Source organism: Anopheles merus, chromosome 2R (assembly GCF_017562075.2).
Source record: "Anopheles merus strain MAF chromosome 2R, AmerM5.1, whole genome shotgun sequence".
Lineage (NCBI taxonomy): Eukaryota > Metazoa > Arthropoda > Insecta > Diptera > Culicidae > Anopheles > Anopheles merus.
This window is the reverse complement of record NC_054082.1, coordinates 7,269,050-7,291,408: the sequence shown is the minus strand read 5'-3', so window position 1 is coordinate 7,291,408 and position 22,359 is coordinate 7,269,050. Positions and strand designations below refer to the sequence as shown.

The 22,359-nt window shown below is 47.2% G+C and overlaps 1 protein-coding gene across 4 annotated transcripts in view; it reads right to left on the bottom strand.

Annotated features, from left to right (window-relative positions):
- LOC121588621 overlaps positions 1–8,219 on the bottom strand; it is a 179,063-nt gene extending 170,844 nt beyond the window's left edge. For 3 of the 4 annotated variants that reach the window (XM_041906745.1, XM_041906748.1, XM_041906747.1), the window contains exons 1-2: positions 8,123–8,219; positions 6,007–6,754 (exon numbers count right to left, since the gene is read on the bottom strand). The gene's annotated coding sequence lies outside the window, so the exon portion shown is untranslated. The remainder of the gene's footprint in view (positions 1–6,006; positions 6,755–8,122) is intronic. The other variant, XM_041906746.1, reaches the window with a different exon arrangement.
- Positions 8,220–22,359: the final 14,140 nt, after the last annotated feature.

The window sequence follows — 22,359 nt, the reverse complement described above, 5'->3', positions numbered from 1 at the left end:
TCTACCAAAATAGTCAAGATTGCAGATTGTTTCAATTTTCTGTAATTTTTCTGTAAAGAGATGTCAATTTTACTCTTCACTAACATTCTCAAATAGTTTTGAATACAAACATCCTCTTTCTTAACTCAAATAAGTCAATAAGTTACTATTGATTCCCGTTTACTTAAAAATGCCTACACCACAGTACCTACACCTTTTGGGAAAGTAACGTGTCACATTTTCCCAACCAAATACCACATACTTCACTCACTTACCGTAATGCGACCCCGTAATGTGCGCAAACCAAGCCCCACCGGGTATATCGCCACGAGCATACATTTTTAAACCGAAAACAGCTCCCCAAGCTTGGTTGCAAAGTGATGTAAACAAAATAAAAGAAAGAACTGCCGAAACCAAAACCAGCAGACGGCACGCGATGGAACGCGCTCGGGGAAAGGAAAAACATCCCATCAACACGATCAAAATCTCCACAGCAGGGGGGCGGAACAGACCGTAATATGTGTTCTCCTCGCAAGGGTAGACCCGGCACACACACAAACACACACACAGACACCAATCCCTTAATGTCGTCGGGCAAAAGGAAAACGCATCTGATTTGCACACGGATTTTACGCCACTCTTGAGAGAGGCGACACAAAGACAGCGATCGCTAACCGAAATCGAAACAAAAGCAGAAGGAAAGCATAACGAACACATACCCAGACATATCCGGTGAAAGTCTCCCGGGGATTCGATCTTCGGTCGGTACGGGAGAGAAGAGGTGAAGGAAAGCACATAAAAAATTCACGCTGTGTCTCTTGTGGGCTTTTTTTCGTTGTGTTCTTCTCTCTCTCTCTCTCTTGTCTCAAGGTTTGGCCCGCCAAGCACGAAGCCTAAATATCGAATGGACTCGGTGTAAGAGACAATTGTTTTCCTCACTTTGCCCATTATAGGTTTGCTGCTTGTTTCTGTGCTATCTGTGTGTGTGTGTGTGGGCATATGAAACATAAGAAAAACTTTCCTAGCGTTAAGCAATGGCCGGGACACAAGTCAAGCTGCGTTCATGTTGTGTTCCACGGAAGCCCACACGTGTCGCTGCCACGTAAAGGTGGAAAACAGAACGAAGCATGCTTTAGTTTTAATAGATTCGGCAGAAAGTCTAGAACACTCATACAGCGCAACTTTATAAACGACACTCCGGTGCAGTTTGTTCGCTTGCTATTTTCTTTTATTTCTGCAATCTTTCGTTTTCTCACAACATACACACACATACGCTCAGCCCCATCTGTGAACCGTTTTCTAGCTAGGGCACCGTCTCCGTACGACCAACCATACCTAAACCGGCACGAAACAAATGTTTTACCATTTGATACAAAATTTCCAAATTTTAAAACAAAACACATCTCCTCTGACGCTGCCAGCCGGTCGCTGAAAAGAAGTGCAAAGTAGCAAAACTATATGACCTGTGACGATCGACAGCACAACAACTGCCAAAACGGCACACGGCAGATGCTACCCACTTCGACACGGGGCTGCTGCTGCTTCTTGGTAGAGTACGAAAAAACAAACCCTTTTCCACATGGCAGCAAGCAAAGCGAAGCGCTCCCTTGTTCGCTTCGTGCAACCCTTTGCCTTGCGTCCCCAGCCCTCGATACACACGGAACACAACGGAATCAGCAGATAGGAAAAGGTCAGCATCGAACGCTTGTCGCAACCAGACAACAATCATAGCGACAAAATGGCCACGATCCTTTTTTTGCGCCTTTTCTTGCCTCCACAGTCGTTCCAACAGTCCCTCGAACCGGGACACTACCTTGCACACACGTACGGATAAACATTTATCCATAAGCAATCACGCCCCGCCGCTAGTCCCGCCCTCTAGCGGGGAGCATGTTTTTAAGGGAAACGATAGGGCCGAGATACTTGATCCGTATCGGGACAATCCCGAGCCGTCTGGATTGTCGGGTGTCAAAAAGCGCCTGTTATCAAGAAGCGCTTCTTTATTGCGGCTTGAGAAACACTTGCCATAAGCGCAGTCGAGTTTATAAATCCGTCCGCCGCTTTCCACTGGCCCCGGGCCCGGACCAGACCTGGAAGCCGTTTCGGAGAGCCGGTCGAGTATATGGGAAGCATTAAAAAAGCGGAAACTAAATCTAATTGAAATAAATAAACACAACAGCACATCGTCTTGATGTCGCAAGACTGCATTTCAGCTGTTTATTGAGCGCGTTGCTGAAGGAAAAGAAATGACATTCCCCCTCTCCCCCTTTCCTTCGGCACTTGACCTACACAACTTCCACCATTCTCCATTAGTGAAGCTTCATTTTTGGATATTATTGCTGTCGTGGTCGTTCGGTCTCAGCGAAAGCTCAAGCCCAAGCCCATCCCCGAATTCGCCGGCAGTGGATCTGAAATTCAATTTAAAACAAACATATCAATTTCCCAGTCTTTCGGCCCATTTCCACTCCCCCTTTCCTGCTCCGCAAGTCGGCTTTTCCAAGGGGTATGGTTTGTTCGGTCTTTCCTGCGAAGTTTTATGCGGTTCACTTTTGCACACCGCAGCAGCACGGGCCTTGCCGAACCTTTGCCCGGTTCCACTTTGCTCTGTTTCTTCTTCGACCCCTTTTGCGCGCGTTTATGTTTTACCGACGACGGGTTTATGTTTTACCGTAAACAGCCTCCATTTCCGTTTGCTTTGTCTCGCTCTCTTTTTCTCACTCTAGCCTTCGGACACTCCGTAACATGAAACGTGCTAAACGAAAACTGACCGGGTTTCTGGGTACTAAACAGGGAAAAGGTGACCGGGGTTTCTTTTGCTTTCCTTTTTTTGATTTGGTTTGTTTTCCATGGCGCTGTTTGCAACGGAGCAGCGCGCTCGTTTTACAATTTTCTTCTCTCACGCACACACATACACACACACACGCACATTCGTCTCACATGTCCTTTGCCGGTAACCATAAAGTGTACCGCTTAAACACTCGCTTCTTGAGATAATCCGACCGGCGGCACAACATTTCGAGCTCGTGTTCCAACCGTTCGTTTATTCGAATTGCTTTCCAGCCCTTTCGAGCGTGTTGCTGGATGGTGACGGGCAGGAAAGTGACCCCTTCGCATGGGGGTATTCTCGGACCGGGCAATAAATCAAGCTTTTCACGCTTTAAGCACTCTACCCTGGGCGGTGGTTTATTTTATTTATTTATTTATTTTTTCCCCCCGCTCAAGCCATTCCAACGATTGTCCAACGTGTCGTGTCGTGTTTGGAAGCGAATGAAATTTAATTGTGTAATTAATGATGAGTTCATAAAATTTTACTTCCAAAGCTACTTTGGCGCAATAAAAAGAGATCGTTTTCACTCCGTGCTAAACGGTTCGATGGGAAAACTCATTATTGCTCTTAAGCGATTGTAGCGGAAACTCGTCGGTCATTTCCGCTTTCAAACCCTTGCTGGTATAGAAAACTTTGCTGTATATTTTACTAGGCTCAAAACAAAACTTCAAATAAACAAAACCATTCACTGCACATTAAAGTGTGAGGCTCCGTAATCAGTCTAACCTGTCGACCGATTAATGTGGAAAGCAACCAAAGCAACACAGCGGCCCAAAATTCTCGCCTTCTTCGACCCTTAGATGTCTTGGTTCACGACCTACGCAGCGCAAACTTTTGACCGAAACGCATGTTTAAAGTTGGAAACCCCTCCACCTCTCGGTGGAAAAGCGCTTCCGTGGTTCTACGTTCTGTGCGTGGGGAGAAATATCATCGACTCACAAATCGAACAACCGTGGCCGAGGCACAACTTTTCCAACAGTGGGTGCTGCTTTAGAGAACTTTTACAAATCTTGGGATGTTTTCGTCCTGCTTTTTTTGTTTCTGCAACCACACAAATCTTGGGTCGGTTTACAAAACATTCCCGGTACATAAATCTGGGCCAGCCGGCACGAAATGAGTGATGCTCAGTTTGTTTTGACCGTGAGAGTGGTTGTATGTGTGCGTAAAATTGTTTATGAGTCTGTTTTTTTTTCACCAGCATTCGCTAGAAAATCACCGGTAGGGATGTGGGTCAACCTGAACAAAAAGCCTTGAAAGTGAAGGTGTCGGAAGAGCAGTTAACGCTTTCCTTCACGTCATCCTACTGCACCGTTCGTTGTTGGGGTAGTTTTTTTGCATAAAAAAGGTTTTCGTATAATAAATCACACTGCAAAAGCTCACTTAAGCGAAAACAGGCGAAAGAGAGGTAAAAGAAGAGAAACCTGGAGCGCAAAAAGAACTGCACAATTATTCATTCGGCTTTAGCAGCAATTCAGGTGAAGGTTATATTTAAATTTTAAATATAACCGCCGTAGCCGTATAAACGGGCCGGACAAACCCCTAGCCAGATTATGCGAGCAGGTGGCTCATTACGTTTAATGCATTCTCTTTCGGCCGGGCAAAGCATTTGAGCCCGGTTTTATGTAACGTGTTTGACGTTACATTTATTTACATTTTTGCTAACCAAAAACTTTCCCATTTCTTTCTCGAAAGGCTTCAAAGCTTCCTAGAAATGCTCGAATGAAACCACGTGGCTGTGCAAAACTTTCGGAAGATCTAGCTCGCTAGATAAAGGTCAAGGTACAAATGTAACCACAAACGTGACAGAAAGAAGCAGGAGAGCAGAATTCCACGAATTATAACTTCATCTTTCACGAGCTTTGCAACTTTCAGTTCCTTTCCGTGGTAGTCGTTTATTGTTTTCGCTTAGCGGTGGTGGTGTTGCTTCTGCACCTCACCAGCACCAGCAAACCACAAACATCGGCAAATTGCTGTTTAATCCAACCATCATCAGGCACGCTAATGGAACGGATCAGCCAACTTGCCGCCGTACTTGCCATGCGGAACCGCAAAGTCATTTGCTACTTATCAATCGACCGAGTCCAGAGTCCAGAGTCTACCGATGACAGCCGCATGCCCCCCACTGCCCTACCCATCAGCTAGCCGTCTAATTACAGGTTCGCATCAGCGTAATCCCTCGATCCATTGTTAGCCCGTCCCAGAAGTACCGCTGCAAAGCTGCTGCCTGTCCGACCGATCTTGCGTTTAATTAGGTAAGCAAAACTGGTAAAACCGACACATTTAAAGGGTCCTTGGGAGGGGTGATGCTTTGTCCCCCCCGGGGCCCCAGAACGCAACACCCGCCCTGGAAGAAAGCGCCACAAAGGCCACCATGCTCCAGGAAGTGAATGAAGCCCATCAACGGAGCGGCGTGCGCGGTGGGCACCGTCCCAGCAACAAAGGAGTGATTATGGCTTTACCAGTAACTGCCGACTAGTTCGCCTCGCTTCGTTACCGGTCGTACGGCGCTCACAAACAAAAGGCGCACCCTGCAATGCTTGAGATCTTGGGCCAGCGCTTGCCAAGGCCGGGACGGCAAGCCGGGCTTAATGAGCCGGTGAAATGGTGTGGTGTCGCCGGTGCCTCCTAGAAGCCGCTGCCACCGAGATGAATCGTTCGCCACAGCAACAGCTGCCCCGTGGCTGAGCTCTTCTCGCTCCTTCCCGCGGAAAAGACTCACAGGTCAGGTCGTGTACAACGCAAAGTTCACTACTTGTGATGCTAATTTTGTCTCGCCCAACCCTCTACACCGTGGGACTTCTTCTCGGTATGCAAAAACTGTCGTCTAGCTCGACGCTTACTGGGGTTACATCTTTGTGAACAGTCAACCTAAGAGGCAACCTTTCTCCTACAGCCCGATCCGAAGGTTATTGCTGCACTGGTGCAGGAAGACTCCAAAATCGGGTCTCCCTCGAGGGCATTAATCCTTTCGGAAAATGTCACAACCGGGTTTTAATCGCCGCCAGGCCCCTCGACCACTACCAGCACTGTGCGGTGGGTAGTCCAAGGTGTACTTTAAAGGTGAGTTGCGCATAGGGTTTTGAATTCAAATTGCTCACACACACACAAATAAACAATCAAGAAAATACAAAACATAGAATAAAATATAGCCTTCCCGGAGGTTAGGGCGAGCGAGAAGAATGTTGATAAAAATAGCTGACCTAGTTCTGGCTCCACTGCTAGTTCAACTGCTGCTGCTGCTGCTACTGCTGATGTTGCTGCTGCTGGAGAAAGCATCTACGTTCGAAGTATTTCGTGAGTGGCCTGGGCGCTTGAGTGCTTTAAAGTGTAATCGCTGCCGTCACTGAACGATATCTGTAAAAGGAATAGCCACCACTACCACTATGCTAGGTTGTGTTTTTCCTTTTTCCGTACGCCTGTCTTCACTTCACCTGTTTCTTATTCCTTTTATTGCAGCTACACACAATCAGACACTGACAAACACACACGCTTGGAAGAAAAATGGTATCGGGCTAGCTCTGCTTCCTGCACGGAGAGGGGTTATCTATACAAGAGCAGCGTTTCAGTCGCTGAGCCCGAACTAGATTGACATTCCGCGATTTTGAACGTCAAAGGACGTCACCCCTTTTTGCAGCTGCTCTACACACACAGCACACAGCACACGTACATCACTAACAATGCACTCACACACTCTCGCGCGCGCTTGGATCTGTCAGCGTTGTGCCGTTTGGTGGCAACACTTACGTTTTCCTATTTTGCTCCACTTGCACTAGTATCAACGCACAATAATCCAGCCGTGAAACACTCACACACGCACAAACGCCTTCACACGCTTGGAAGACGACACTCACTTTTTCCGGTTCACTTTTCGAGCCGTCACCGAACGAATCTGTCACAGCATATGTTTAGCTTAAGCGTTTTAGCAAGAATAAAGCCTGGAATGACACTCTGAAGGATGAGAAGGATTATACAAGCTTATGCAGAAACATGCAGGAATACACGCAAATAAATAGCTCGAAACATTGTGTATTCAGTATGCAGTATACAGAGCTGAGTTTTCGAAAACTTTAACGATTCTCCTACCCTGTCTAGTGCGTGTTGCTCTAAATCTCTCACGCCTAGCTTAGGAAAAATTCCATCCGAAAACTGGCAGATTTTATTTGCACAGCCCCACCGAGGAAAGCGAATCGCACTTTACATAAAAGAAAAGTCATTCCCATTCAACCCCCCCCCCCCCCTCCCTACCTTCTACCCACCCATCTGGTAAACAAATGCCCTGCCCAATTCTTGTTTTGCACGGAATGGCTGAAAATTCCGTTCCGTGCGACCGCCTCGGAGATGCCTGCCGGATGCCTGTTAACGACCGTGCACCCTTCTCCCCGCCCTGTCCCTGCTGGCCCGCCAGCTGGAAGTGTGATTATTTTTATTTTATCTTCTCCTTCACCAGCGCTCGGGGCACCGGCACCGGTTTCGGTATCGTTTTCGAACCGCCCGGCTGCTGCCTGTTTGGCTGCCACCGTGCTACGGCCACCGTTTATGGTTTATTATTTCTGGAGCAAAGTTTTCACGATCGGAAACGAACGATAACAGCGCGAAAGCTGCGTGCTGGGTGAGAGTGTGCCCTGGCAAAACAGCCTAAAGGGAAACGCTACAGCGCGTACCTACAGACGAAACGCTGATAATGATAATGCGCCGCAGTTCCGTGGCGTGCGGTGCCGAATCCAACCACCCCACCACGCCAACCGTAGGCGCCCTTCCCTCCTTTTCGGGCGGGTATTGATTTCAATTTTTTACAGCTCTCCGACCCGAAGCTGATTGAATTATCCTTAGCTCGGTGCTGGTGCTCGGACGCAGCTCCAGCGATGATAGTCTGGAATGTGTAACGTGCCGTATTACGCAACGTATCGCAGTGCAGATTTCAGCCACGGACCAAGAGGTACTTCATCGTCGAAGCTGTTGAAAAACTGGCCTTTCGACACTGCCACGTGTACTGTGTTAGGGTCTTCCACTTTCCTCGTCTAAACTGTCAGCGACAGTGAGGGGGTGGATTTTTCATTCCATTGGAGTTTTGTCCATGAGTACCAGATTAGTGTTTCCAGGCAGAATAGTAATTTGTTTGGTGTTTAAACAAATGCACATGCACACACATCTGGAGGCTCCGAAAATGTATCCCGGCCTAACTGTATCTCCTCTACGATCTCCCAAATGCACCGAATGAGACTTTTTTGTTTGTTTTTTTTTTATTTGCTGCCTTTTCACTGGCTCAACGCTACATCACAGTGCGCGGATCATGGAACACGGCAGTACCGAACGTACCTTCGCTAAAGATCACGGCTCGTACGTCAACCGATAAACGACCGATAACGACACTCCTACCCAGTGGGCCTGTTACACCGACGCGGGATGTTGCCAAACTGGCGACCGTACCAGCATCCGCGTCGAGTACGCGTTCATCCGATTCGGGAGGCTGGATGTTCTTTTTCTGCTCTTTTTTTTTTTTGTTCAGTGTCTCCGAAAGGATCTTGCTCAGCTTCGGCAAATATTTCTCGCCTCGTACTTTTGCCATGCGAACCGAGCGAACCGAACGTGATGTCGTGGCGCTGAACTTGGGAGAGTAAACGATGCCGTGAGATGAGAATGTGAGATGATGCTTTCGCGACGGTGAGAGAATGAAGGTAAGCAAAAGCAACTCAGCAACTGGTGAGAAGCTGGTGCTACTATTTCTCAGTGATTGTATTAACATAAGAATAGCTTTTCTGAACAGATAAAATATTATAAAAATAGTTCTTTTTTGATATTTGGCATTAGGGCAGTCCGGTCGTAAATGTCTATTCAACCCATAATCTTGATCTATCCTATGATTCCGTTATTTTATTGCATTATAGGGAACAGAATTATTTAAATTTAAGCCATTCTTTTCAATGCATTCTATTGACTGTTTATGCTATTCAACCATTACACGTTAATTTAGTGATTCTTAGAAAAAAATCTAAAGTTTGTTATTAAAGTTTTGGGTACAAATAGTCTTATTTTTGCCCAATTCTGCTTATTTCGTTACGTTTTTATCCACAATGTAACACTTAATTCATTTTTTTTTTTTTATAAAAAATGCATTATTTCAAGCAAACAAAATCGTAAAAAAAATCTGTCTTTGCCTCCCAAAATGATGTTACATTTCAATTTTTAAATTCGCTCAAAGAGTTTAAACCACCTCCAGCCACACCGTACGTTACCACCAAACACGTTCGCATCTGTGAGATGAGAGTATACTGCCTCGCGTAGAGGATTTTCACTTCGTGTCCACTCACCGCATCCAAACCGACCCGACGTTCTCTCGCCAAGTGTATTTTGTTGAACATTTTCTCAACCATCCCGGGGCGGAAAAACTGACACCCGAACTAGTGTTCATCCATCCTCCCTGCAACAAAAGGGAGGAACGAAAACAGTAAAAAAATACAACACAACACGGCACAGTAACACCCAATCTCGAGTGAATCGAAGAAAGGAAGATAAACAAATGCCGACCTATGTGCCAGTGACCATGCGCACAGTCATTCCGGGTCCGGGGGGGGGGGGGGGGGAAACAACACAACTCGTGCGACAACTGTTTTAGCCAAACGACCAAACGTACACATCTCGTCTTGATGATGGGGCTTATGTACGCTTCATTTTTTTAAAGAAATAAGCTTGACAGTTGAGGCGAAAGAAGTTGCAGGGCTAAACGTTCACAATAAAAGTTAAATCTAAAACATAGTATTTTTTTTAAATGTTTTGTTGCTTAATTGCAAACAACTTGCTATTTGTTTGCGTTTTATCATAACCTTTGATTGCTGTACAGCATCGAATGAACTTTCGTTATCGCAACGTCGAGGAGAGCAACCCGATATAGGCGATGAATTACTTCGGCCGAACGATCCCGAGAGAGAGAGAGAGAGAGAGAGAGAGAGCGCGAGACCGTCTGGCAGAGAATGACGTTCGTACTGACAGATTTGCTTGGACTTGGCACGTCGACGGAATAACAACTCAATAGAGGCAGGTCATGAAACGAGGGCAAGTAATTGTTGTTACCGAGATCAGCGACGGAAGATACCTAGAGAACTAGCTCGTTAAATGGTTTATAGGTTTAATTCTATGAAGATAAACATGAGACAGGTATTCGCTCAGCAAATGCGTTACCTGCATGGGCATGCATCAATGGAATGATTCAGTAGAATAAATCCTTTGCAGCTGCTGATTTCCTCTTATTGCATAGAAATAAATTTAATATTTTTACTAAAAATAATCACTTCTATACTCCATGCATGAAGGCCATAATTACCTTCAAACACAAGCATATTCTATACTAACATTTCCATGTTTTAACTTTCCCTCAATTCCTAATCATTCTCGCCACTTCCCACTGCATCCCCGATTCGCCTGAAACGATCAATGCCGAGTGGGAAAGAAATTGATGGACAGTGAAAACAACAGACTCCAAAGTGCAAAAACTGCACCCTATTGTGTGCCGCCCGCCTTCTCACCTGACCTAGCGCGCCTGATTGTCCGATAGGAAGTAACCAATTATGACGGGAAAAGAAAAAGTCAGCGTTAGTCAGCTATCGAAGGACAAAAGAGCGCTCCACCCACGAGCGCTCCCGGGCCGGCCAGAAACTTTCCAAAGAGACAAACTACGGCAGCAGCAACAGCAGCAGCAAAAAAAAAACACCCGACAGAAACACAAGTCCAGCCACACAGAAAAGGGACACATAAAAAGAGTTTGCGTTAAGTGGTGAGTTAATGGGTTTTCCGCAGAGTGGTTTTTCAAAACGAACGTAAAACGAATTGCGTGACGGCAGGTTTCCGGTGGGTTTAGGAACCAAACAACAAAAAAAGGCCACATTCTGTTAGGGAAGCGTAGAACCGAACCTTACCCGTACCAGGGCTTGAACGACGTCACCGACCGAGTCTGAAGGGTGGAATTTCTCTCCAAAGGGTTTCCGATGGTTTCGGGGGAAAGCTATCGTGGGGTGTGCGGCTTAGCGAAACGCTCGGGGATCTCCATCCCGACCGCGCTACGTGGGAAATATTGAAGGGTTCTGCCAATTGCTGTCGTTGGTAATGTTGTCGTTGCTGCTGTTGTTGTTGTTGTTGTTGTGCTGCTCGTGTTTTGTTTCCCACATTTACACGTGCAAAAACTAGCGACCGACAAGGGAAAACTTTTTAACCCCAATGCCGCATCAGCCAACCGGGAGGAAGCGCTGAACGAGAGCAAAATTAAAAATGATGAAATTATATCGGACTTGACCGCCACTGTCTTGGGCTAAGAGCCGAAGGGTCAATGCATGTTACGTTACGTTACGGAGGTGAAATATTGAATCATCGGTGAAGGGATGCGACAAAAAAAAGGTGGTGCGCACCCAAGTTGAGGGAAAGTATTTAGCAGCCTCATTTCACTGACCATAATTGGGGTTGAAATGACGTTAAAAAATGTCCAACGAACGAAAATGAGTACGATCAGCTGTTTAATGGAATTCCACCGTCCCCGTTGGTGTAAGATGAGGAGAATAAATTAAGGCAAAACAAGCTGACAATGAATAAATCAACTACTTTCTGGCGAAGTCTTATTAGTTTCATGGATACTCATTTCGATGGATGGGTTTTTGAGGTTTTGTTTTTCTGTAAAATCCTGAAGGTTGGTGCAATGCGACCTCGGATGCTTCGTACTTGATAGTCCCGGATCATAGGAGCAATTCGCAATCTATTAATCCGACAATTGATTCAAACTTTTAAGAATCTTACTAACCATTGCTTGCGTCGTGTAACCATTACTTTTACGTCCTTTTCCTGTATATCCTTATAAGAGCAACTATTCTCCAGCATGTAAACAATTGGCTTTGAAACTAACAAAAGCTCTCCATTTACCCTAATCCAATGACAGCCCGGAATCGGCTTGGCAGAGCTCAAATTGGGCTTATGTTTTCAAAAATGCATAAGTTAATTGAAAAAAACACACACACACAGTGCACCTGTCCAGGCAAGCAAGGAGCCAACCCAACTTCTCGCACTTCCCGCCGACCAAACCGCACTTGATCCTAACAGACGTTCCGAATGCAAAAATTGAAAAAAGTACCAAAATTATTTCATTTCCTCTCGAAAACGCTCAGCCACAGCACACTTCAGTGTGTCTAGTTTCGCTTTGTGCGCCCTCCAAGCCGTACCAAAACAATTCGCTCAGCCTTAGCCATTCCCTTGGATTTGAGCTCTTCCCTGCTTCTCCCGCGGCAACTACAACACAATACCCCCATCAAACCGTACACGTATCATTATAGCCCGAGCTTACTGGTTAAACCAAACTGGCCGTATAATTCATCCCTGCCCTACGGCGGGCTGGGAGGGCAGCCACAGGGGACACAAAACCACACGACCGGTGGCCGGCTCGGGCAGACGGCCGAACGAGCAGGCTAGCAGGGGGAAGCTAGAAAAAATCACTTTAAATCCTAAATTCCCTCACTGCGAGACTAATGCTAATCCCACTTATCCGCTTTGCTTTTGGAAAAGTCAGAAATCCGAGCATTGCTGTACCGTAGCCGCCTGCTGCACCGACTGCACCGTACACCGAGCTCGAGTTCACGGCTCGTGTGCTGGAATTAAAACAACAAATTTCTAAGCAATTGGAAGGCTTCACGGACCGCCCCGCTCCGGTTTTGTGGAGGTAGCTCCATCGGCTAAATGGTCCGGTGCGTAGAATAAAACTCCTACCATTGGCCTACTTGCAGTTGCAGGCGGCTTTCGAACGGTGGCGGCGGTGTTGGAGGAAGCGGTAAGCAGCAACGTGCCTCCCACCGACTGGTGAATGCAAAATCCGACGACCGATATTTCTCAACAGCGTATTGCATTTCCAAAGCAGAAAAGAACCAATCCGAATGGATGGGCCGTGCAAGTCCTGGACACCCGGGGGACAGGGAGCAGCGAAACGATTATGCTCTCAAAGGAAGACAAATTTAGGAGCCTGTGTATGTCTGTGGAGTGTTAATATTTTCCATTTCCGCAAGGTTACCTTGCTGGCGACCCGATCCGGGCCTTAAGCGGTCATGGAAACCGGAGTAAAAAGAGAGGTAAAAAAGGAAACCAGTAGTTTTTCAGCCGGTACCGGGATGTTCCTGCCCGCCCGGTGGCCCACCCGGCCCGGCTGCGCACGAAGTCGTACGGTCAATCGCCCGCCGGGCACCGGTGTGCAGAGTCGTGCGGTGTTGTACGACAGCATCCAACATGCATCCCTCAGTTGTCGGCAGGGAGACAGACACAGTCGCTTTGCAACTGGCCCCAACGCCGGGCAAGCCGGCAAAGTGAAACTAATTTCTGCTTGCCGGGGGTTCTCGGCAAGCACTCCATCATACCGCAACGTCCGCCTGCAGCTGTGGTAGCCACTCGGTACGACCGTTCCGGGCTCCGATGAAGCACAAACCGATGCAAGCCAAGCCCGATCCCCATAAAGGACTTCTTTAATTATTGAAGTCATTAGAATACGTAAAAGTGCATATGTTTTTAGGGGTTAGGATTACAACATGGTAAAGCGGGACACGACACCAGCAATAGCGTGCACACAGACTGCAAACCATGGTAGTGCGCTTCGGATAACCGAAGCCATATCTTCATCGCTCTCTTTTCATGTCTATCTCACTCCTTTTATCTCCCTTGCTTTGAACCGGAGATGTCACCACGAGAGTGTACCTCAGTTGACCTCATCGAACTATGGCGACAGTTTGCAGGAGCGTAGCACTCCCCAAACGCTTTACCCGTTCCCCTGCAAGTAATTGACATTTAGCACCGGAATGTATGCGGAGGGTTTGCGAGGAAATGCTTCCTAACTTTGATTTAAATACCGCAGCACACCGTCAACCGTTTGTGTATGTAGGAAATGACCAGAGAGGATGCATTAACCATGCCGACCAGCACCGGTTGGTCAGGATGGTTGGGGGTCACCGAGCATTTAGGCATGATTAAATGTGTGCGGTTGAAGCATGTTTCAGACTTCCGGCTTGTATTGGTTCCTGGAATGTTATGTTTCTCTCAGTCCAAAGACAGCATTCGCAATCGGACGGCGTATGGCAAGAGAATGCATTTCGATCTTGATTTTCGGAATTCTTAATACATGGAGTTTTTGGAAGGAAACGTAATTTTAAACATGACATTTAGAGGTTCTTTCATATGCTCTAAGCACCATAGCATTACCTGTTTCAAATCGCTTTATTTTTTAATCGCAATACATCACTCACAGTCATCTCTATCACGAAATTATTAATTGTTTCTGGTTAACCGACCAATGTAGATATCATTTCCCAAAGCTAGGAACTATTGGTGGTCTCTCGAAAAGGATTATCTTTTATCAAACAAAAAACCAATATACAGCTTATTGCAGCAATTATCTTCAATAAAGAGAACCACTTACAAACATCGATGGTCATCCTTTGAAGAAAAACTACCTAGAGTCATGAAAAAGCCTAAAAATCAGGCAGCAACCAGCATACCCGCTTTCTTCCAAACATCCCAGCGAGTCACAGCCAGCGGAAGCGACAATTGAAAGTAATTGTTGATTTCAAAGCAATTAATTTCCACCAACAGCTACCAGTTGTTAATTATTCATTAGGAAAAGTCATTTTTCAAACTTAATGTCTCCGCCTGCTTCTAGCTTCCTCGCTCAAGCCTCGACCCAAAATCCACCTGATGCAGCAATTCTCAGAAAAACCGAGCGGGCAAGGGTGCGCAAGTTGAGAAATAGAATGTGTCCCACTCCTCCCCCAATTTGCGCCGGGCCTGCGCATTTGTTTTGCGTCACCGTGTTTACGCAACAATCTGGCACAACACTTTCGCTACACCGAGCATAGCATATGCGCGCCATTCTTACCCGGCCCGGAGGTTAGAACATCGAGGTACGAGCTGCGTTGGATCCTTCGCCTTCCGCAGTCACGATCTCTCCCCCCCCCCCCCCCCCCGTAGCGAGAGCACGTGCACTTACTTATTGTCTCGTTAATTTCCTGTCCAACGAGTCTCCAAGCGTGGGAGGCACAGCGCAGTCCAAAGAGGAAGCATCGGAAAAAGTTGCCCCCTGCCAAAGCCGACCGACTCCAATCGCCGAAAAGGGGTTTTCCAAGGGGGTGAACAGGTTATGATTAATGCTAACTCATAATGGAAATCGAGCAAACTTTTCAAAAACGACGCCATCGGAGCGATTATTTCGTTCGTCGTCGAATGTCACCGTGCAGGACTAGGGCAGGACCAGGCCAGCAAACTGTTTCCATTCAACGGGGAACGGGTCTTTTCAGTCTTTGATTAATCAACTCAATATCGTACCGATATCTGGCCATACCGTACGGTAAAGCGTGGGGACGGCACTGATACTGTCGCGCTGAAGTTTGTCTCGCGGCGGCCGGCAAATTAGGCTCACCTAATCAGCAATCGTTTAGTGACAATTAAATGCAGCATTTCTTCTGCTACACAAATTATTTTGCAAAACTTTCTGCCAGTGTCGTTTAGAAGATAATGAATGCTCACTGCCTTTTGAATACTTTGCTGGGCAGATCCATTATCATTTCTATTGCAATTAATTGCCCGGTTTTACAGGAACATTCATTTCATAATCGTATTCTGCTCACTGCCAAATGCGCAAACTTCATCGTACCGTAGTGCACAGTGTTGTTGCTGTTGTTCTACGAATTTTTAATATCGATCACAATCGTTGCACTTCAATATGAACCGTTTTGAAGTTCCATTCGCGCGACGCAATTGATGCAAGATATGCGACTCGTCCTCGATGTTTGCTGGACGGTTCCGAACCGATGGTAGATTAAACAGAAAAAAATCATTTTATTGCGTGAAAAATTGCACATACCAAACGAACCGAGGTGGAGGAAGGGGTTGAGGAGTGGGTGGACTGGTTCGGCATTATGCACTTTCCGTGATAAAAATATGATCGGCTAGCGGAGCAAATAATTAAGCGTATTTATTATTTAACGCATGCTGGTGAATGGTGCCATTTTTGTGCATTATTTCTTACCCTTTTGCGGATTGTTCGTGCATTGGCTGAAATTGAATTTATTAATTGACCCTACAGAACCAGCTATTACATTTTTTATGGTAAGCCTTTTTACTGATAAATAATAATTATAATAATCAATTTACCGCCATTTACAATTCGAAAGCCGTTTTCTATTGCATGATTTCTTTGTAATGTTAACTGTTTCCTACTTGTGAGTAGGCCATCAATATCGCTTTTCAAACAAGTGCTTTTGGCTTTTCTAGCAGGTGCTCGTGCCGGGCGCGTACGCTCCTCTGCGCCCGACTGTTTATGCTATTGAAATTTGCACAATAATGATAGCGCCGTAATTCGCCGTAAGTCTGATCAAACGTTTGCGGTCGCATCGCCCTTTTGTGCTGCACCGGCCCGAGCTTCTCAATCTCAAAACATACACGCGTGCTGAATACGAAACCCACCACCAGCAGCAGCACACAGGTCGGTACCGACCGGAGCAGCCTCAAACGGTCTCCCCACGCTTTCTCCTCCCCGTCAGCCCTGCGGCATCACAATTAGGTCAGCTCACAAACGTCCCCCCTTGAAATGCCCCTGAAACGGCGATCAAACTGTGTACGACCGACAAGAGAGCGTGGGCATCCTGTCAAAGTGGGGCGGGAATGGAAATTTCGATTAATCGAGCACAGTGCGAATTTTCGAGTGGCGCTGCTGAGGGGCGGACAATGGCTGAACGAGCGTGAAGCGGCAGGCAAATGTGCAACGGACGCGCGTTCGCCGTGTCAGTGCAAGCTGCGATTGATTTGTCTTCTCAATTTCGCGATAGAGAGAGCAGCCCGGACGAAAGCCAAGGGAGAGGTGGCCGAGTGCTTTCACCATCCATCCACGCCACGGTTTGGTACGGTTGCGCGGCCGACCCGTAGCCGTACGACACTGCACGTGAACCCCCAATTGCGATGAAAGGATACGTGGATATTAAATAGACGCGATATAAACTGACAGGCAACTGTCACCAAATAAATATACCGGATCGTGCTGCAACCCGGCTGGCTGTGCCGATAGGCGTCGTGCACGACAACGCGAACGGTACACGAACACCTTGCCCAAAAGACTGTCTGTCAGGGAGCACGGAAAAGGCACGGCAGTAGTAAACGGGTTTCCACGAAGCGGAACGTATTTTCACACCCCGTCCCCGGGACTCCAACGCTACGGGGTGGGCAGGCGTACATCACGCAGAAGACAACCAATCCATCGCGCCCGGGCCGGGATCAATCGATTACATCCGGACCAGCGAATGCCAGGTGCTTGGCGTCGCAGCCTCTCGTGTTGGGCGTCATCCATCCCTCCCGTTTGCTATTCACTTGTTCCCACTCGCGGGCTATTACTTGTTCCCACTCGCGGCGAATCTGATTATCTGTTGGGATACGCTTGGCGCGAAACGTCTCGGGCTCGGCTCAATTATGCAAGACATATCGAATGGGAAATGATGTATCATGGCTTTGATTGAGCAGGTGGTTTAGCGGGGAAGGATGTGATGAGAATGTGATGTAACTAGTTGTACGGAGCGATGTACCCCGCGAGCTCTACAAATGGTACAAGGAGATTAACATTAGGCTAGTGTAGAGCAGCGACTGAAAAACAAGGAATATAAAAACAATTAATAACTAGGTATCCTGTAACTAGACATTGCAACGTGAACAGACAGTTTGGGTCTCTTAAAACCAACATACGATGCACAATATATGCTACATATCTTCCCATCACGATCAAATTCAATAATAAAGTCTTGCTGAGAGGAAAAAACGAACAGAAACGATTAAAATCTTTTGTAGAAAACACAATTTTCTAATATCCGTTCATAATTGCACTCGCTTTTCCGAATAACTACACAACCGTACCTACTGCTATCGTGTGCGAATCTCCTCCCCAATACCGTACCTGTACCCTAATCTACCTAAAGCTTGAGTTTTAAATACTGACAGCCCATCTGCTTCCTGCTAGATATTGGGACCACTCGGTATCATTTTTGCCCCAACCAATCCCGGCTGCCCGGCACGACCACGTGCGCTTCGAAATGGCTTTTGTCGAGCGTTGCGAAGCAGCAGTTGCAGTGTCCGGCAATGCAAGCGGTGACGTAGCAGCCTGTCCCACCCGGACATAATGATGACGGTTGGTGCTGAAAGTCTTTCCAGCTCAAAACTGACTGGGGCCCGCAGTACACACACACGGTACCTATTTTACGCTTCATAACGGACCGAGTCGCGCCAGCCGTACTTGCGAGTCGTGGGTTCGCGGTCGTGCTGGGGAGACACGCCCGGCGAGCGTATCAAACATTATCAACACGTGCGTGCGCCAATTGAGCGAAACAGCGAGCAGGGCGAATGTTTCGGCTTCCATCGGTCCACCGATTTCCACTCGAGCCGTGCGTTTCGGCTAGCTAACGACCGCTCGGTACGTGCCGGGGTGACGCGATGACACGAATTATTGTGTGAAGTCGATCGGGGCCAGCTTGTAGCCCGTGCCCGTGCACCCCAAACTCACACATGGTGGCCTGGTGGCCCGGCCCGGACAGCCGTTGTTATTGGCTTTTCGAAACTATTCGATGAAAAATCGAACCCTAGCTTGGGAACCCGCGGCTTTGGCGCGGGGCGCAATGCAATTTCTTCGCCAAAACCCTTTGCGTGATGGATCAGGATATCAGGACTATGTTGTGCTGCTTGTGTGCGTGTGGGGGTTTTGATTTGCAAATTTATTCATTTGTATGTTGCAAACGCTCCCGCCTCGGGGACCATCGCAACAGCGATCGATTTATGAGCGTGCACAGTGCATCATGCACCCCGACCCTGACGTTGACTTGATTGTCGGTGCACCGTCGGACAGCATCGTCGGCCATTACGACAACGCCAGTGAGCGGCGAGCAAGCGAGATACGATCCTGCAAAGAGGTAAACCAGCAGGAGGGAAAGCGAGAGAGAGAGATAAAAATACATATTAAAAGCACAGCAACATTGTACACATCACAATCCGCTGCACCAACGGGTGAACCGTTCTTCTGAGGGTCGCTTCTACTGCTGCATAAATTGTTATCCGGATCAGAAGTGTCACAGGAAAAATTATGGTTTCGGAAAATTTTACCTCCCTCCGGACGTCGCCACTGATCCACCTGGTGTGTGTGTGTGTGTGTGTGTGTGTGTGTGTGTGTGTGTGTGTTAGAATGATTGAACGAGAACACATTTCCATCCCGGGAGCAAACGGTACCGTTACCGGTACCGTCTCTGTCGATGGGAGCGATTTGCTGAAGAAGCATCCCAAAGCACCCTCTTGCGTGTGGAGGGCCGGGAGTTTCTTCAACTTGATACAAGTAGTGCATTGGCATCCGGCAAAGCACACGTCTTTGCCGGGCGCTTTTCCCTTGCACGCCCCAACCAACCAACCACCCCACACGGGCATGCTTTGGAATGCTATAATCTTCATTCGGGCGCACACACTCGCACCATCACAAACGATTATTGTTACACAGGAGAAAAAAAGAGAGAGAGAGAAAGAGAGAGAGAAAGAGACCAAGAAACCCTACGTACGTGCATTCGAGACTGCACCGGTACTGCTTCAAGCAGTGATTCAATTACAATCACTTATCGATGTTTCCAAGTAATCGACTTTTTAAGAATGCTTATATTTTTAAGTGTGCTTACGGCCCTTTGCTGCAGTCGTGGCGCACCGGTAGCGCATACTGCCGGGCTGACTCAGCTGCCCCTGAGTACCCAGGCTGCCTAATCCCGGGCACTGGTAGCAGTTGCTTTCGATTAAGAAATGATGAAACTAATCAAACCGCAACGTCTTTTTATCCCTTGCGTTGAACCTTATCGTTTTGCTCTCTTTCTTGCTCTTACTCTCTCCAAGTTCTGTCGGAGTTGTTATGACAATCACCTGGATGCGGTGGGCTTACCATGGCTTGATCGTTCGATGTGTCTTGTTGAACACTATAATAATAGTTGTACCATGTGTATGCTAGAGGGAAGTTTCATTAAGCATTTAATTGATAAGCTATTCGAAAGCCTCACATCATCGTTGCATTTCAGAATGCCAAAATCCTCTCAATAATCATATTTCTTCTTTAATTGACTCTTTTAAATTATAGTGCATTATTTGTGTGATTTAAAAACGACTCACGCCTTTCAAATCCATCTCAATGTTTGATGCCGAACGTCCTACAGAATCCTTTCATCTGCATCTCCTTATCGTTGCATGAAAAATTGGCACAATAATTTCCATTCGATTGACTCTACCGCACCTATTTCCAGTGCCGTTGCACAGCGACAACCGAGGTAACCTTTCACGTGCATTCGAATGCAATTTTTGTCACTACATTTTACTGCACTACTTTTTTTTCCTTCAACACACCCATACACACCCGTCTCCAGCTATCGCCCATGCATGCATGAATTCACAGCCATCGCTCGGATGCATGTTTATTTGTTTTCCATTCGATTTGCCCACCACCAGCGCTGGGCCGGGAAATCGCTAACCATCCCCGTTAACGATAAACGTCACCGTGCACGACACACCAAAGGTGCACAAGGATGCCCATGGACCAGGTGCTACGCAGTGCATCAAATCTAGCGAAGGAAATAGATAAGAGCAGCAAAAGGAAGCAAAAAAATAATAAATGTTTACCAAAAGCAGCACACGCAAGACACGCAAAACCATAACAAGCAATCAGTGCACTCCTCTCCTCGGGCACACTCCAGGGAGGTAGCGGCAGGCGGGCAGCTACAAATGAAACGAAAACGGATCCATTGAAAGTCACCAAAGCGCAAGAAGTGAAAATAAAAGCACCCAAACTGCAGTACGGCTTCAACCGTACGGCGTGACCGTGTTTTGGTATTGTTTGTGGGGATCGATTTGCCTCCCACGATTCCGGGGCGGGGATGCTGATGCAAGTTTCGCGAGCTTTCGTTGTTTTGCGCTGTAAACGGAACGAAAATTAAGCACAGTTAGGGGCAAGGAGCCAAACAAACAACTCCAATTACAGTCAGTGTCATTATAGCGAGCTAAGCTTGTAAGAAAAAGTATTCAATTACCGTATTGAATTGTGTTGTAGGAAGCTATTTTTAAGCGAATCCTTGCAAGGAAATGCAAAACACGGTGTTTAGATGGTAACAATAAGTAGCGCTCTATTTGTTTCGCACATTAGTCATCTTCTTAGCTTGGACTGAACAAGTTTTATTTCTGTACAGGACCATTTTTCAGGACGAAAAACGACGGACACTTTAATACAATACTTATATGCTTTAAGCCCGGCTGAAATCCGTAATCATAGATTTCAAGGCTATAAACGATAGGCTATGCACCCTGCGCATGCGAGGCAAATTTTTTAATATAAGCCTCATAAACGTTCACGCCCCTACCGAAGATAAAGAGGAAGAGGAGAAGGACCTTTTTTACGGCCGCCTCGCTAGAACTATAGATGCGTGCCCCAGGCATGACCTCAAAATCATCCTGGGGGACTTCAACGCAAAAGTCGGTAGGGAGCCAATGTACCGCCAATACACTGGCTGTCACAGTCTGCATGAGCACAGTAACGATAATGGTAGTAGATTGGTCCAGTTCGCCGCAGCGAACAATCTGGTTGTAGGAAGTACCAAATTTGCGCGGAGGGACATCCACAAAATGACGTGGGCGCACCCGGATGGCGAATCCTTCAACCAGATCGACCACGTGTTAATAAGCCGCCGACGACAGTCGAGCCTGTTAAACGTCAGAACTTATCGAGGAGCCAATATCGATTCCGATCACTACTTGGTTGGCTTAGTGATACGTTGTAGAATCGCCCGCCCCCGCACCAATGGGGGCGGAGAAAACACGCAGCCTCGGCTCAACACGGACTCTCTAAGGGACATTACTGTCCAACAGGAATTCAAAGCCGCTTTAGACGAGTCTCTACTACCAGAAAACAGATATGAAACTACGAGCGAGAGGTGGAACGCTCTAAAAACAAAAATAATAAACTGTGCAAGAAATATACTCCCACCACGTCGTGGCAACACCAAATCTGGCTGGTTCGACGATGAATGCAGACAAGTGACCGAACGTAAGAATACTGCATACCGAGCAATGCAGCAACGGCATAGAACGCGGGCATGCGCAGAGGAATATTCACGGCTCAGACGCGAAGAGAAACGAGTTCACCGCTCTAAGAAGCATGCTTTGGAAGAGCAAAACATGCGGGAACTCGAGCAAACCAGAGAGGCGTACGGACCGACACGAAAGTTTTACCAAGCGATAGCAGGTCACCGAAACAACGTGGTACCTAAGGTAACCTGCTGTCGCAACAAGGATGGAGATCTGGTTAGTAACCAGTCAGAGGTCCTCTCGCGGTGGGCTCAGTACTTTGATGAATTACTCAACGACCAGTTAAACGAACAGCTAGAAGCGCCACTAGCAGATAGTGTCATGCTACTGCCACCTAGCATAGAAGAAACACGAAAGGCTATCCGTCGGCTGAAAAATAACAAGGCACCCGGAACCGACGGAATTGCAGCTGAACT